Here is an 18,358-nt window from a genome sequence, read left to right on the forward strand (position 1 = left end):
CCCCCAGTTTCTTAATGAGAACAGGGTGAGAGACAGTGTCAAAAGCCTTCCGGAAGTCCAGGAAGATTATATCCACTGCTACTCCTGCATCTAATGATCTGGTGATCTGATCATAAAAGGCCACCAGGTTGGTCTGACAGGACTTGCTGGAGGCTACAGAACATTACATGCCTACCTGGACCTGATGCAGCAGTGGGTTACCATGGCATGCATCTTCATGCCTATGAACCAACAGCCAACTGTCCCACACAGGGACACCCACCACATGCTGTGCCTGCCAGGCATCTTGGATTGGACCACCGACTCACTGATGAAGACAAGGCCACCCAGGATGCCATGGTCACCAGGGTGCTGTGGCACCACCTCCAGACTATCAAATGTCAGTACTGGGTTCATGCCACCAGCAGTGATGGGTGGGAGCAGATCATCCTGGGCACCTGGCATGATGAAAACTGGGTCAAGACCTTCCACATGTGCCAGACCACCTTCACAGGCATTGTTAACCAGGTGCCCCTTCACTCCCCCCATGTTGTAGGCCAGAACATTAGCATGCAGCTGCCCCTCAGTCTGGAGAAGCAGGTGGCCATCACCACCATGAAGCTGGCCACCACCAATAGTTACTGCTACATTGCCAACGGTTCAGTATGGGCAAGTCCATGGCCAGAGAAGCCATCTGGGAGGTATGCCTGGTTATCCAGGACATCCTGGCCAACCACTTTATGCACCTTCTCAACCTGCAGCAGGTGGTCACTTGGAGAAGCCCATATGGCAGAATCCACTGTGTGGGGCCATGGATGGCACCCACATCCTCATCATTCATCAACCACAAGGGCTATTTCTCCATTGCCCTGCAGGGTATCACTGACCACCAGGGCCACTTCAACCACATCTTTGACATCTAGGCAGGCAACAGTCATGATGCCTATTAGTTCTGAAACTCCCTGCTTCCCAGACTGAAGGAGAGGAGGCATTATGTTCCTGGAGTCTCTGATTTTGCCATCAGTGACATCATCAGACCTCCCCTCTTCATCAGGGATCCAGTTTAGCCTCTCTTTCTGGTGGGCTCTCAGCACATATCTCAAGGTAGTTGAGGAGAACCTCATATAACTCATCACTGCAGGTGCCCTCCACAACATCTGTGAGATCAGGAGGGAAGTCTTCCATGAAGCCTAGGCAGAGTCAGCATGCAGACTTGGCATGGCACATCAAAACCAAGGTTTGGGGAGAAAGCGAGTACCTTGCTGATGTTGAGGCCCCCAGCCCTGCATAACGGCAGGCAGTCCAAATGTGCAAAACCCTGGCTGACTAACTCCTCACCCTTGAGGACTGGGAGCCCACCCTAAATAAGCAGGGACAGAGGGCTTCAACTGCCCATGCCCTGGCACTGGGCCATGGATCTCCCACCTGGGGCTCCTTTGGCTCTGAGTCCCAGGCAGTACTGCCCACAGCCCTGCCTAGAACACATTCCCTACTCTTCTCCATCCCCATTTCCCCAGAAGCACATACCAGGATGTGGGAGAATGCAGGATGAGGAAGAGATGTACCTTAATTTACAAGGCTGCAGTTTCTAAACTTCTCATTTTTGATCAAGAAAATCTTTGAAGATTGCCTCATATTGGTCCCTCTTCCTATTGACACAAACCAGCAAACCTTTGGAGGGGGTGCAGGAGATTTGCAAAAGGGGTGAAATACCTTGAAAGGGGCAATTTGGTAGGGGAAGGGAAAGAGGAAGGGGTTTGGGGTCAGGGAGAATGTCACAGGGGCTGAATTCAACAAGCACAAAACCTTGGAAAGGAGGCCTGGGATAGGGAGATTTTGACTTGGCAAACTAATTCCAAGATTTTGGAATGAAGATTAGGGACTTCTCTGTGTAGGAGCTAGAGAGGTGTGTGATCTCAGACCCATTGTCTGGAAGAGTCAGTGGCAGGAGGTGACTACAGGGTGGAAAGTATCACCAGAGTGGGGACCATGGACTCCTGGCTCTCCCTCACATGACCCTCTGCCCCTGGGATCCAGTAGCTCCCTTTGGGCACCCTGACCCTGTGACCCTTGGCCATGACTGGTGCTCATGTCATACAGCAGGTCCAAGTCTAGGGGCTTCCTATTCCCACCAACACTGTGATAGTACCCTGAAGCAGTACATGGGCCAATAGGGGAGCTACAGAGAGTGGAAGAGCTAACCCATGGGCCTCCCTGCCTGGTGGGTGGATGAAATGGGGCTGTTAGGCTTTGTTTCCAGAAAACAGCAACAAAACGCTCTTTCTAGAGAACACCAACTTGAATGAATAGGGAAACTGGTTCAGATGTCAGATGCACTGGTCTAACCTAGATCGATATTATTTCAGTCTATTTTAGACCTGGTTCCACCATTTATGTGCACCAAACTTCTGTACATTTATGGGTTTAGATAGATTTCTGATCAGTTTAGACTGGTCTAAGTGTAATGTCTGTACCTGGCCATAATTTTAGGAGGGGAGAAGTGGTGGGAGTTAAGTATGATATGTAAATAAGTCTGCCATGATGTGACAATGATCACTGGGTATAATAAATATCAATTACTTACCCAGAGGAAATTATAAGAAAGCATTTAAAGGCATGTATAAAGTGTTTTATATTTCAGAGGAAACCAGCTGATTCCATGACTAAAGTCCTTTGTTAGAACTCAATATTAAAATGGTATTTTGAATAACCAGAAAATAATCCTTAACAGAGCTTGGGCATTTGATTGTTTTAATAATGTTTAATTGCACATTCATTTCCTATTAACACTTTGGCTGAACACTGAATGCCAAGCTGACAGGAGACTATTGTTATTGGAAATCTAAGATGAACGGGGAAACTGCATCAGTTCCCTGTCTGATTTATATCATCCTAGCTCTGTTACCATTAGTCATGACATACAGATTTGCATCAGCTAAGGATCTGGCCTACCAACTTAACTGTAGTCATTTCAATTTTACTTTCAGCAATCACTTTGAGAAAAACCATGAAATATCCAAGTAAATATTTCATGTTTTTGTAAATGAGTATTTTACCTACGTTCCATAGTGGAGGACATCAATCATGGGTTATACCTGATCATTCTACCATAACGGAGGCATCTTCAACAGTACTTTACTAGGGCTGTGTGAAACAGCCGTGTTTCTATTCGGTTTCGGATCTGGCCATTTCAGAGGAAAGTGATTTGTTTCGGTGTTTTGGATCACTGTCCTGTTTCATTTTGGCCTAATTTGTTTTGGAGATTCAGCTCCACCAGATCTCCTCTGAATCTGTTTCAAAGCCCAGCCAGGGCTTGGGGCTGGGGGCTGCAGGGCCCTAGCGGGGAGGAGGACAGGGATGTGGGTGGCTCGTCTGGGCGAGTGGGAGGACCGCTGCCCCCTGTGCAGGCAAGAAGACCCCAAGGGGATCTCTGATCCCTATGGAGGCAGGTTGTGTGGCAGGGGCCAGCAATGTACTGCCATGCAACCTGGCTCCACAGGGAGCAGAGATTCACACTGGGGATCTCCTCCCTGCCACTGCCTGCCATGCATTCCTGGATCTCTGATCCCTGCAGAGCAGGGACAAACACTGCCCTACCACGCAACCTGGCTCTGCAGGGAACAGTGATCTGCCCTGGGGTCTCTTCCCCACCACTGCCAACCCTGCGCTGCACCAGATCTCCACTCCCTGCAGAGCCAGATTGCATGGCAGGGACCAACACCGCCCTGCCACGTGACTTGGCTCCACAGGGAGCAGAGATCCGTGCTGGGGTCTCTTCACCGCCGCTGCCTGCCTGGTGCAGCCCTGTATCACCGAGGCAGTGGGGAGTGGGCAGTGGCAGTGAGGAGACCCCCTGTATGGATCTTTCCCTGCAAGCCTGGCTCCAAAACTCCAAATTTTTCTGAAACATCTCCTAAACATTTCTGAAACATTTTGGATGCCTCATTTCATTTTGGAGATGTTTCTGAACCTTCCATTTTGATTCAGATTGAGTGTTTTGGGTGCCAAAATGGCCTGAAACACCTCCTAAATGAAACAGTTGCCAAAATTTCACACAGCCCTATACTTTACCTTCTTCTGATTTCAGACTGCCTGTGCTGGGCTGTTGGAATACTAAACTGACCCCAAGAGATTATCTTTAGAGCAAAACTATATAAAGGAGAGACTGCAGGTTACAGCACAAATGGAATATAAATGATTTGTAATCACTGATATTTCGATGATACTCATATTCAAAAAATGCCTATGTAATTGAGAAAAATGCATTTCTTTTTTAATTTGTTAAATGTTATACAAAATTATATATATGAGTGTATATCGACTATATATGAGCTATGTACATGTCTGTTACAATAAGTAATAAAAGGGAAAGAAAAAAAGAAAAAAGGAAGGAACAAGAGGAAGGAATAGAAAAAGAAGAGAGAAATGAGCAAGGACTAAATTTTTAATTGCCAAAATAATCTAAACATTCTTTCTAAAATACAGTAATTTTTTCACAGCAGTTAATTTGATAAACATGACACTTTCCACAGATGCCAGCTGTACCATATCTAGGCTAGATTTTGAAAGGGCATTAGAATATGCTTATAATTAGGTAAAATGCTGAAAATCCCCACAGATGCCAGACTGAATCATTGGGTGCCTTAAACTCTTCGAACACATTTACATAGAATAGGTGTACCTTTGCCTTTTCAAGAGACTTAAGCCATATCTACACATTACACTTAAAGTGTGATTAACTGGTTAACCAAGCCTTAAGCTGAGACTCAGTTACACATTCAGTCAATTAACAGCATGATAAAACAAGCAATAAGCCATAAATTTATTCCACAAAATGTGTAACTACACACAAAATATATAATAACTTTGTGTCTTGCTCTTATCACATCATTAATGGAATGTGTGGCCAGGTGCTCCCCTGTGGGTGGGAGCCTCATCACCTGAGGGGCCCCCAGCCTATGGGTGCACCACCTGCAGCCAGGTCACAGCAGCCACAATCTCCATGCCGTCCCACTGGGAGCCCCATCACTGCAGGGCTCACAGGAGTGGAAGCAATGCAAGGGGCATGTCTCCTGCCATACATATGTGATTGTGTGGATTATGCATGAGGTCCTAGAATGCTTTTCCCCAAATGTCTCATGGGGCCCTTAGAATTTAACTTTGTAATTTTTGAAAATTGGCCCTATGCTTCTAAGGCAAGTTTGAAAATTACCTTATAATATATATATATATATAGGTCTATGTTAATGCTAATTGGTTTTCTTTCACATGTAGACATGACCTGGTCTAAATATTCTACATAGGAAAAGTGCAAGCAGTAAGAGACAATCCTATGGGAAGGAGGAAAAAATCAAATACAAGGCAGCATACGTCCCTGCAAAAAACGAAAATATTTATTTTGGTTGTTTTGTTTGCATAATTTATATTTCAGGAAAGCTGACAGGATCAAGAGCCTTGTTCATTCGGATTAGGAGCTGTTTAGAAGAATGTTAGCACATACATATTTTTGTGGTTACCTGTATCCTCTCAAAAGCAGAGTAGGTTGAAAAGAGAACTATACAGTCTTTTGGATATGTCTTCACTATACAGCTATCCCTGGTAATCAGTACATGAATTAGTCTAGCCTGGATGGGACCATTCTCACCTGTGTTGTTATCATTTAGTATGCCTTTTTAGAGGCAATAATATCCCATGATTCCTTGCCGAGACATCCATTGAACTCTTTCCTAATCAATTGCTAGAAAACGTGTCTGTCCTTCAGGGGTTTAATGACAGATTTTGTGTCTTCCTTCACTGCTAAGGAAGTAAAATGAAGCCTGAGTTCCAGTCAGGTAAGATAGCTGTGTCAAATAGCTATTGCAGATTCACATCAGAATTTTATCAGTGTGACAATTAGAGACAGTTGGGCCAAAACCCAAGGAAGAACCTGGGTTAACTGCAGTGAAAACATACAGTTAGTGTTTGATGAAGCATTTGCAAAACTCATTGTTCTGTATTTCTCAGTCTGAAGCTATGAGGAGCCACTTGCAGAGTGTATTTTGATGCTCCCAGGAGGTGTCTTACTGAATCCTTGGTATATATTTAATTTCCTTTGTTGAGAGGCAGAGCATTGGAAGCAGTAAAACATTTTTTGAGGATTTCCATGAGGGAAAAATAAGGTCTCTGACTTTTCTTCACTCTTCCTTTCAGCACAGACAGATTTTTAAAAGCTACTTTATATCCAAAGCAGGAAACTATATTTCTAATGATATATTTGAATTTTGAGGAAAAACAAGGAATAAAACCTGAATGGTTTCACAAGAATTCTGTTCTCTTTTGGCTCAGTACAATGTCATGACCTGAATGAATATCTTTAAAGGAAAACATGAAGCTAAGGGTCCTAAATTATTAAAGAGCCATTCATTTGATGCTCTCAAAACATCGAGAGGAAGTTCTCACCTGCTTGCTGTGGAGAGTAATGAACCTAGAGCTGCTCTGTCAGATGTAAATGGTGCTTCTGTTTTCCAACAGAGGGAATCTTAACTTACAAGAAGTTACCTCTGCTGTGTTGCAAAGAGCAACTCTTAACTGAAAAGTAAGGTGCAGAATATACTGTGTTCACAGAATGAATGTGACAATATTTAAATAGGTAAGAAGCCATATTCTTGCAAACTGCCAAGAAGTTCACACAAAATGAAAGCACCCTCGGTTCTCAAATGAATTTTAGAGTAAGTCAAGAGCTCTTGATATCTCTGAGGAGGTGCTCAGCCATGTAACATGATAGGGCTCTCAATAGAAACAGATGTATTATATTAATAGCATTATTTTCTACTTATTATTTTAGATATCATTGTGCTCAACGTATCTCATTAAATAAATGGATATTTTAATGAAATATTTAAGGCATTTATTGAGATTATGGTGTAATAAGCCAAATGTGTGTAATTGCTGTTAAAAGTGCTTTGCAAAAATGAAAAATGGAGATCCAGTTCTCCTTGGAAGTAAAAATAAGTGAAATTTAGAGCCAGTGTTGGTTTAGTTAATAGTACAATGTAACATAGGTATCTGCCAGTGGCCATGTTTTACATGGGAGTTTCTTTTTGGAGATGATAAACAGCACATGCTACACATGAGCTCTGGTAGGTATTATGGATCTTCTTCATCTTTTGCATTTGCATGACTCTCACAACTCTACAAGCCCTTCAATATTGTGAGTCATTTGAAAGAAGGATTTTTTTAGGGAATTTTCCTTCTGGAGTTTTATCCTTTTGGAGGTACACTTGAGTCATTTTTCAAGCTTTGCACTAGAACCACAAAAACACTGTATTTTAAATTAGAGCAGCTCTTAGACCATGTGTAAAGTTTTGTATGACAGGATGTCTTATCCATTTGTTGTGATCTGAATGTAATGGCATCTAAATACCCCAGGAATCAAAAGAAACGTCTTTCCTTCTTTCCCTTTCTTTCTTTGCTTAGCAGGAGGGGACACATGGATACATGTCTAGGAGAGACCTCCAAAGGTGAAAGCAAAGGTGCTAATGATAGTATTGTTCCTCTGAGGCTTTCTAGCCGTTATGGGTTTTGGCTTTCAGGATAACTGTAACTTGAAGGATGGATGATATTTTTGGTGACAACACATTATTTTTCTGAAGCTATCTCTTCCCCCTCCACCAAGTATGAATAGCTTATGTCGTATCTCTTGAAATATGTAGGACAACAAATAAGTAAATAAACACTTGTTTCAATAATAGGGAAATAATTGTCTGGAACTCATATGCAAACAGAGGAACACATGAGGCTAAAATGTTATGACCTAGAAAATGAAAATTCTAACACATATCCTATAAACTCCTCCTTCAGTTCCTCTACAGGGAATCAGCCCCATCAGGGTTTCTGATGTTATTAGAGTTAATTGGAAATTTATTATTGACTTCATTGGGAGTAGAAGCCCAAAACGTTATCACTGATCACTGTGGAACATTTCTCTCTCTCTCTCTCTTTTCTTTCCTTTCTTCCTTCCGTTTCTTTTTTTAAAATCTTTCTACAGAGCTTGAATTGTTACAGCACCTTCCCCCAGGCAGTTGCTACACAGAGGGAACAGAAAGCTGAATAGAATTAATTACTGCCATAACTCTTACTACTTCAGGTTTGATTCTCCCCTGCTTTGCACTGTCACATCTGTGCACAATGCTATGCAATTATAAGGTGAATTTCACACCTACTTTGCACAGGTTTAACTAACTGTACAAAGTTCCTACACTTGAACAGAGTTAGGAACTGCATCTTGTAGCATGCCAGTCAGATCTAGCTGTTTTCTCAAATTTTACCATCATAAGCTCCAGAAAACAGATGCAATATGTGCAACAATTTGAGACTGTTTAAAAACACAAAAGTTAGGAAAACAATGTAAACTCATTCATTTTGAGGATTTTTCCCTCCATTATCCTAATGGAATTCAGATCCATTAAATGTGCTTTCAGCAGGGAGGATTACTAGATAATCCAGCTGTCGTAATAATATGACATTATGGTAAAGTGGTGACAGGCTTTCCCCCTCCTAGAGTTAAGCATGATGTAAGGACATTAACAGCTCAGATTCTGTAATAGCCCATTGGGACTGGATGAAGGGCTCCAACACTGGAGAACAGTAAATTACTATTTCAACAACAACATGGCCAACTCCTATACTTTTAGTGTGTCTTCTTTTATTTGACTACACAGTAAGTAAAAACCTATCAATAGTAATTTATCTTTCTTCCATTGTAGTCTAAGCTACTACAGTTCAGTTTCTAATTAGCAAGGGGTAAAGAATACACCTGAGCAGCTACCCCAGAGCAGATGATCTGTGATAAGGGACTATTTTCTTCTATCCAATGGAAAATTGTTTATATAACCATACTCACCTGCAATAATTATCTTGCCAGTAGCTTTGTGGTATCTGTACATCTCACAAGCATGTATAAATGTAGTCTCCCACTTTAGATAGAGAAGCGAGGTGCAGACCTTTTGGCCTACATTTCTATAGAATTCACAGCAACATATATACAGAAAGTGTATGAGTGTGTTATCTTTCAAAATAAAAATAGAATACACTGAGAGGATGACCTGTTGTGGGTAGAAAAGTTAATTTAAGGTCAATGTCTCAGCAGCGTAACTGTAGGTACCTGATATTGCCTGCTTTATTGCTTCCTTTCAAAAGGATTTGGAACAATTCTAATTTAGCATATGCAAATAAAATTAATAAACATATTGCAAAATACTTATGACTAGTAAACAACATCTTCATTAGCAACAAGTGTTACAAATGTGTCAATGAAATGATTGTGCTTAATTAAAACAACAAAGTCTTATTGTTTTATAATGATTTTCCTTATAGCATTTACATGTTTGTACTTAAGTAATTATTCATGACTGATTCTCATTACTTTGTCTAAGTGAAAGTGAGTTTAGCTAAATAAAAACTACCACACTGAATTATGTCAGTTTGGCCACCATTTAGGGTTGGGATTGATTACTCCGTTTTGGTGGTGGGACTAGTTCTTTTGTATCTGCAGTCCCTATTGTCCTCCTGAATGCAAAGATAATTCTTTATTACTTTTCTTTGGGGCACAATATTGCCAGCTCTTGGGATTTTATTGCAAGTCTCAAATTTGATACTTGATATTTTACTGAAAAACCCAAGTGTTGGAATTCAGAGATTGCATGAGAATCCCAAGCACCTTTGCTTTCACCTTTGGAGGTCTCTCCTAGACATGTATCCATGTGTCCCCTCCTGCCAAGCAAAGAAAGAAAGGGAAAGAAGGAAATACGTTTCTTTTGATTCCTGGGGTATTTAGATGCCATTACATTCAAATCACAACAAATGGATAAGACATCCTGTCATACAAAACTTTACACATGGTCTAAGAGCTGCTCTAATTAAATTGCCCTCAGCATCTCATGTATTCAGTAACCCATGCTTCAAAATGGTGGCAGGGGAACTTTTAACTAAAGCTTGTTCAACAAGCTTTAATTAAAGCTACCATTTTGAAGTGTGGGGATGCTGAATACATGAGATGAAGAGGATCCTGGACTACACTGATTAACACATTCCAGCAGACTCCATTAATCGAGTCTGCTCTGATGTCCTGTAATTACAGTATGTGGGAGCAGCTTCCCTGCATGTCTACAGGTACCAATAGACACCACGTTTTGCATCTCATGAGGTGAGTTGGCCCACTGTAAGGGAGTTATGGCTCATTTTCACTTGTGCATGTTTGAAACACCTCCCTAGGTGAAGTGAATGACACCAAAAAGCATATGACAAAGAAGAAAAACTAACTGGACTAAGGCTGCTAGGTAATAAAAGGCCATCCTATCTTAGGAAGAAATCCTTAGTGTCCAGGAAGAGGGCCTGAGGGGAGAAGAGGAAGCTAAGAAGTCTAGAGTTTGAGGAAGCGTTCTCTAGACAAGACATTTAGGAACCAGAGCAGAATCTGCTGGATGATTGAATTAATTGGGTCAGAAGGCCCATATACTAGATCTCTATTAAGACTGTGGGCATGCCTATGTGGCACAATATTAAGCCATGTAGATACCCAAGCTACCAGAAGCACTAGAAGCAGTCTAGCCATATTACTGTGACACTTCATCCGATCTAAACCCAGCTATGAGTCTGGAAGAAGAACTGAAAGTAAAGGGGGAAGTTGAATCAGTAGATGAATCCGAGAACAAAAAGGACTCTTTCCCTAGCTAGGATCTGATGCTTTTCAAACTGTGTCAAAACAGCAGAGAACAGTATCATTTTGTTTCAAGAGACTTGTGACAAAGATCAGAGTGACTGTTCTCTAGGTTTCATTTTAACAGTACTAAATTTTGTGATAGGCCTTCTCAATAGAGTCTTTTACTTTCTGTCCCTGGTTGTAGACCTGGGAGATTGATAGTAATTGCCTGATAGTTTAATTATGCAAGTGACTGTGCAAATAATTCAATACCTTTCAAGAGGAGATTGGAAGCAATGATAAAAGGATGATGAGGTAAAACATGAGCAAAACCTTATCAACTCTGCTTTTAGTGAGAACACATGGAAAACAAATTCCAGTAAGATTGTTTTGCTGTATTTGTTTCACTGAATACAGTATAGCTATATATCAAAGTAATAAAGGTATGGATAGTGTCCTATACAGCGATCTCATGGAAAGGGTTGAAAGAGAGAAATTCAGAAGTATAAAAGTCAAGGGAGATTAAAACACATTTGCAAAATGATCACAAAACATCTTAAAAAAATAAGGTTTTTGCATTGGCATCCTGTGATAGCAATATTGTTGATGGAGTCTATGGGCAAACAGGCAGCTGGAAGAACTTGGCTCACCAGGTCATAAGAGCCATTCTTCCCAAGTGCTACAATCATTGCATTGCCCAGGATAAACCATTCAGATGTCCATTGTTGGATAAACCCTGAAAAGGTGTACAGTATAAGAAGTATGAACATCTTATCTTAGAACGTTGCAAAGTTCATCTGAATAGTTATCCTGGGATTGCATCACTGAATCACTGGGAGAAAAGTGGTAGTGCATTCAAATGCTCACCAAAACTTGATTATTTTGTATTTAATCTAGAAAGATGATGTGTGCACATGCAATCCCAAGGATATTTCTGTCCCAGGCCAAATGCAGGCACAACTTGTTCAGAGACAAGTGCAACATATGTTCCTAGCCAAAGAGATTAAGAGTAGGAGATCCATCAGAGTTTGCAAAATTCTTCACAAAAGAGAATTTAGTAGGAGAAGAAATTGCTCTAGTGTTTTTCTTTTAAAGTTTTTTATGTTATGTAGTTAAATGACAACAATAAAAAGGCTATTTAATTTAGATCTAGCAGTAAAATTATGAATATTTTATTTTACCCTCCAGTTAACTGTTCCATACCTTAAGGGGCTTCTTACACAAATGACCCAGACAGTGATCTGCTTGCTTGCACCTCTGAGACATCGCATCTGATAAAACCTTGTATTAAATTGGATTACCTCATGAATATAAAGTGACAAGAAATGGTGCTTCATAAAGCACAGCCGAAGGGAACATAGTGGATTTGCCTCATCCAGATCAGATATACAGTGCAAGAAAGCAAGGTGTTCTTACATTCCCTTGAACTTTTAAAAGGTAAAACATACGTGAAAAGGTATTCTTCCTTTTCTGATTTTACAGTGGTGGGATGGGAAGAAGTGGTTATATAATTTGCATCTAAAACACCAGTGGTTAGGTATGTATTTTTTCAATCTATAGGGCAATGCTAGAGTTAAGGGACCACAGAAATCATTATTAATCTCCCCTGCATGCAACATGGTAGGTAATGTTGATTAATCTTTCCTGGACATGGAGGTTGGACTAGATAACCCTTGAGGTCCCTGCAAGTCTTAGCTGTCCAAAGCTTAAGATATGAAAAGTATGTTAAAAATCCTTAAAAAGGAGTTGCTGGCTCTTGAACCATTTGGAAGTGTTTTGTATGTATAACTTATAACTTGAGAAGATGAACGCTGTACAAACATTTCTGTTGATAATTTTACCAGTACTGATTTAATCCACTACATGATATAGTTATGATTACATTATCTGGTCTCACTCACTCCCCTTATCACAGAAGGTGTGAATATAAACACCTAAATGTAAGACCATTTCACATAGGAAGAATGTACTCCCTAAATATTTTTAATAGTATTTCCTATCCTATGCTTTATACATCCTGATATTTTGTTTTCTTTATATATATAGTTGGAGTCTGAAGAAAGGTCTTTCCCTGGGCTGTGCATAGATTTTATTTCATTTTTTTTTTTTTGTTCCTTAATAGTTGTAGTTAATTTTGAATACAGCAGCAGGTATAAGTAGTTCTTATAATTTCTTCCAGGGCTTAGTTGCTCTCTGTCTTGAGGATGGACTACTACTCGTGCCCTAGTTGCAAGATCTGATGAGTCCCAAGATGTAAGAAACTTTTGAACCACCCTCTAATGGACTGTCTATGAAAACCCTAGTTAGAAAGCATGGACTAAATCCTGTTTTGCTTGATTTTTGCATGTCAGTGATGAAGTACTTGGCTGCATAGCAGTAGATTTTGACAGTTATGTACAGCTATGCTTGTACAAGCCCATGCACCATGGTAAGTATGCTTAGTAGGCTTGGATTCCAGCCAGACAGTTGAGCAGCAAAGTAAAATCATCTAGTGTGCATGTATATGGGTAAACTCCAAACGTTTAATTGAAGAAGAAACATGACGAGCAACTATTAGATACTAGAGGAAGAAGAGAGGGAAAGTCATGACTAGTAGCTGTTAGATGCCAGAGGAGAAAGAGAAATGGCCCTTCTTTTAGCCCAATAGGCTAAATGGTTAGAACACTTACCTGGGGAAAAGATTACATTGCTAGGCCACCTAACACAAAGGGGTTTTAACTTGCACCACCTGCTTGCCAGTATAATGCTCTAATCACTCAGGCTGTGCAAAGCTTTGGGTACTGATATGATTCAGAAGAGATTCAGCCTGATTCAGCGGCCAAATCTGTGACCCCAAATTGAATTGGGACCTGCGAGACCCGAACCTGTTCAGCCTTCACAAGAGAAGGCTGAGGGGGGACCTGGTGACAGTCTATAAACTCACTAGGGAGGACCAGAAGGGTTTGGGAGAGACCTTGTTTCCCCTAGCGTCCCCTGGCATAACAAGGAATCAGGAGACTAATAAAAAGGTCCACATCAATTCAAAGCTTTCCAAATTAATATGGAAAAGATTCAGAAAGCTTTGGAGATTTGGGCAGTCCCCGTTTGCTGGCACTTGGAGTTGGATCCAGACTCTGTGCCAATAAGTAGGAGGCAAGGGCTGGAGTGGGGAGAGGACCATGGAGGCACCCCCACCAGGCCCCAACCCCTGCCTACTCCCCCAGCCCCTCTGAGCAACTCTCAACCCCTACCTTCTCTCCCAGCCCCTCCCATAGCTCCCCTGCCTGGCCCCAGCACCCAATTCTTAAAAAAATAAATAAATAAAAATTCAGTACTCACTGGCCGCTTCCAGGCAGGGGTGATCCCCGCTGTCCCCCCTCAGCTGTATGCGAGGCTCTGCCACGAGCCCCCATACTCCACCCACTCTCCCAGCCCCATTGATAGCTGCCCTGCCTGGCCCCAGCTCCAAGCTCTTTAAAAAAAAAGCCTGCACTCACCGGCTGCTGCAGCAGCCATTGGGGTTTCTGGGGGCTCATGGCAGAGTCCCCCCATGCATTGCAGGGCAGTGGGGGGAAGAGGATATTGCCCCCACACTTGGCAGGGGCCAATGAGTGTGAGGCTGTTTGTTTTTTTTAAGAGCTGGGAGCTGGAGCTGGGCAGGGCAGCCATGGTGGTGGGAGGGAGCAGGTGGGGGATGGGGGCTCATGGCAGAGCCCCCCCCACAGTGTGGAGCAGTGGGAATCACCCCCCCAACCTGGCAGCAGCTGGTAAGTGTGAGGCTTTTTTTTTTTTTAAGGAGCTGAGACACCAGGACTGGGTGGGGCAACCATCGACAGGGCTGGGAGAGTGGGCGGGAGATGGGGCCTGTTCGATTCAGTGATTCAGCCAATTCAGTGGCGGACAAATCTCTGAATCAGATTTAGCCAAATTGATTTGGGATGGTGATTCAAATCACCAAATCAAATTACTGTCCCCAAATTGGCCAAATCCAAATCCAAATTAAATACTAGCTGCTTTGCACAGGCCTACTAACCACCGGACCACAAATTGTTACTCAGATCTCCCTCCAACCTTCTTGAAACAGAATCACAGCACCTTGCATTCAATAGTGGGTAAAATGGATTATTTGCACCATGAAAGTTCCTGCCTCGTTGAGTGCATCTACATGAGATGCTGATTGCGCGGTAACTTGATACTACTATGCAATAGCATTGTATAGCAAAAACCATGATGCAATTCTACTGCACAGTAGTATTAGGCTAGTGCTCAGTAGCATCATAAAAAAAAAAAGGCAATTTGCCAGTGCTACTGCACAGTACCTCAGATTACTGCACATTTATTAAGTACCTGTTTATACAAGTGTAGCAACCCCCAGGTTTTTTTTCATTTTAAAATGCATTCCCTCCCCTTCCCCAACCATTTCTGACTTTGTCTCTCTCTCTTTCTGTTCCCTGTAGATAGGTATAAGTGCATTAAGACATAAGACAAGCTTCAGCATTTTATTTTGGTAGCAAGTTGTATTTGTTTTGTTTTTCCTCCTTCTTTATATTGTATAATTATTATGTTTATATTGATTTTTACTATTCTATATTGCTGTTTTACTGATACTATTTGATTTAGGCCTACATATGTAAATTAGCATAAGTCATGTCAGGTTTTCATTTTGTTTGTCAAGTCTCCATCCTGTCCCCATGCCCTGTTGTATAATCCATGACTCACACCTCCCCCACCTGTGTAACTTGGTTCCTGAATGAATGGGAATGAATGAGGGTACTTGAGAGACAATGGCAGTAGGTCTAAAAATAGCTCCTTCTGAATAACCGAACCACCAAAACCAATACCTGGACCATGACCCAGCCATTGGAACCACCCTCAGCATTCACAAAACAAAAGATGAGGCAACCCACCATTATGCCAAGGCTGCACATGCTCAGTAAGAACACCTGGAACCCTCTGGAACAGGACTGACGTTGCCTGGACATGCCCTCCCCATAGGAGATTAGAGGTAGTCTGCCCCATAAAAAGGGGTAGTGAAGACTGACTCTTTGGGACACCCTCTCCATCTGGATCAGCACCACACCACACTACCCATCCACCCAGAGGCCCTGCCTGAACCAGTAACTTCGTGGGGCTTTGTGGCATGTTGTCTGTTTAATAAAACTTTATTTGGACCCTTGAGTTGGATTTTGCTTTACTATGGTTCAGCTCTGCTCCGATCTCTGCTCCTTTCCCCTCTAACATCTGTCTCATTTTCCCCCTCTCCTGCTTCTGGTTCACCACTACTTCCAACAGCTCTCCCATGCTCCTGTGACTCCAGCCATCCTGACCTCCTCACCTGATCTCTGCCACTGTTTTTGTCTCATCCCTACTGCTTTATTCCTGGATCTCTGCCACCTCTATTGACTCATCTCCACTGCCCTTTCTCCTGATCTCTGCCACTGTTATTGCCTTGTCTCCATTGCATTTCCCCTGATCTCCCAGCTTTCTGCCTCTGTCTCCTGACTGTTTCCTCCTTGCCACTGGGCTTTTCCCCTTCCTTCCACCTTGGCACCAGGTGAGCCTGAATAACCCAGGGGCCACTTGACCTTAAGTAATCTCAAGCCTCAGTTCCTCAGCCCACCTTCTCTCTAGTCTACTGGTTCTAATCCCAGTTCTGGCAACTTTCACTCTTTACACTTTCTCTCTCACTGTAACTTTCCCCCAGGTATCCCAAGTACCCCAAACACACACATACATACCGTACCATCCAAGTTAGGAACTTGCCTGTGCCTTTATGTAGGTGGGTTGTATGTGTGTGAACTGGTGAGTGTGTATGTATGTATATATATAAATATATGTCATTGTGTGCATGATATACAAATTAGTGATCCGTGTATGGAACATGTGGGTATTGACAACTGATTGTTGTCTAATTTCTGGTGTATACTTTGTATATGATTGAATTGGTGATAGGTAAGCATGTGCCTAGGCTAGTTTGGATGTGTGTGTGCCTGAGTTGGTAGTGTGTGTATATGCACCTAATTCATTTGTGTGTTTGTATATGTGCAATTGTGTCACACCCTCCTATCTAACAGTGCAATATTGATATCCTGAGAGTTGGGCTGATCCGACAGGGCAACACAAGTACTAAATAAATGCTCAATAACCACTGTGCAGTAGCGTCTCATATAGATTTGGCCACTGGGAACAGAGCAGGACAGCAGCCATGTCACTGAATCACATGCCTTCTGGCTTGTTCTCTTCCTGCTGTCCCCACTTATTTCCCACTTTTGTTGCTCAGAGGGCCAGCTTTAAGAAGAGGACTGGAGATAGGTCTGGACAATGCTTATCCCTGGTATGGTAGTTAAAGCACTTCTCTGGGATACAGGAGATGGAAATTTAGTCCCCCTCTGGGTTAGGACAACCTAAAATATGGACTTTCTGTTCCTTGACTGGTTGTCCTGGCCACTAGACTCTTGGCCTCAAAGGTGTGACAGTTGTCCTCTTCTGCTTTCATTCTGTGATGTTCATTGGGCAGGGCATGGGAATTTTATTTTGCTTTCATGGAGAAGAGGATTCAAAACTGTGCATAAGTGCTAGGAAATATAGCTCTGTTTAAAAAAAAAAATTAGGTGCGTAGAACAAAAAGGAATTTCACTCTACCAATTGTTATTGAAACTCATTATAAAGCCATTATACCTAAACTATCCTCACCCTTTCTTTCCTACCAGCCATAGTATATAATCCTTTTCATTGTGTTTGAAGTGTTTCCTGAAAGACCACTAAATAGGACTTGAAAGCTGAAGTATTTGTATAGCAGCCACCATCTCATCACAATCAGGGATTGAAGCAAGAACCTGAAGAGCTAAACACCCAAGTTTCTATAAATGAAACTGAACAGCCAGATTTTCAAGTGCACATTAAGAATATATTGCGACACTCCCAGAGGGCTCTCCTACCTGTAGGGGTAACCTTAAGCTCCAAACCCCTCTCTGCTGTCTGCTGCTTGACTACTGAAAACAGAAGGTCACCTTCTTGACCTATGGTGATACTCTAACATAATTTCCCCCACATAGGAAATTTTCTTCCTGTTTTCAGGTGCTACTCAGGTTAGGGTTTCTTCTTTTTAACATGTAAATTCATCATTGTCTAGATGTGCCTTGGAGCACATCTGCAAAGGATATGAGCAAACCGCTCATGTCAAATGCTAATTCTTAGCAATTACTGTTCTTCAGTTATTTCAGCTTTGAAATCTCTCCAAGGTGCCAAAGAAAAACTCATTGTTTATCACTTGAAAGTTATCATCATCTTGTGAAATCCCATCCCTATTATAACATATAATAAATACTTTTTATATCAGCTACCACAATGCATATAAGCGTAAAGATGATAAGGCTAAATGCAACTTGACGCAACCTATCTGTAGAGAATACACCTACCATATCAGTAAAACAAATTCAAGAAAACAGCCATGACACCCAAAAATCCCTGAGGTTTGTGACTTATACCCATTTCCTCCAAAGGATATGGCATTCAACATGCTATACAGATAGTTCATTTACAAGCTCAGAAACAAGCACCTGGCATGCTACCAAGTATTTGAAAAAGCTTGTCATACAATGGTATTCACAGGAGTCCCATTGGATAGAGGCAATTACACCCAAATTGCCACAAAAAGTAGCTTTATTAGTATTTTTTCTATTATTCTGATGAGCAATAAGAGGAAGAAGCACGTACGTATCT

At 41.9% G+C, this 18,358-nt stretch overlaps 1 long non-coding RNA gene across 1 annotated transcript in view; it reads left to right on the forward strand.

Moving 5' to 3' along the window:
• LOC109324564 overlaps positions 1-742 on the forward strand; it is an 8,305-nt gene extending 7,563 nt beyond the window's left edge. Inside the window, exons 2-3 of the long non-coding RNA XR_002104960.1 lie at positions 194-196; positions 644-742. This is a non-coding gene — a long non-coding RNA (uncharacterized LOC109324564). The remainder of the gene's footprint in view (positions 1-193; positions 197-643) is intronic.
• Positions 743-18,358: the final 17,616 nt, after the last annotated feature.

The sequence above is a fragment of the Crocodylus porosus genome, unplaced genomic scaffold, assembly GCF_001723895.1.
Source record: "Crocodylus porosus isolate Cpor-Errol unplaced genomic scaffold, CroPor_comp1, whole genome shotgun sequence".
NCBI lineage: Eukaryota > Metazoa > Chordata > Crocodylia > Crocodylidae > Crocodylus > Crocodylus porosus.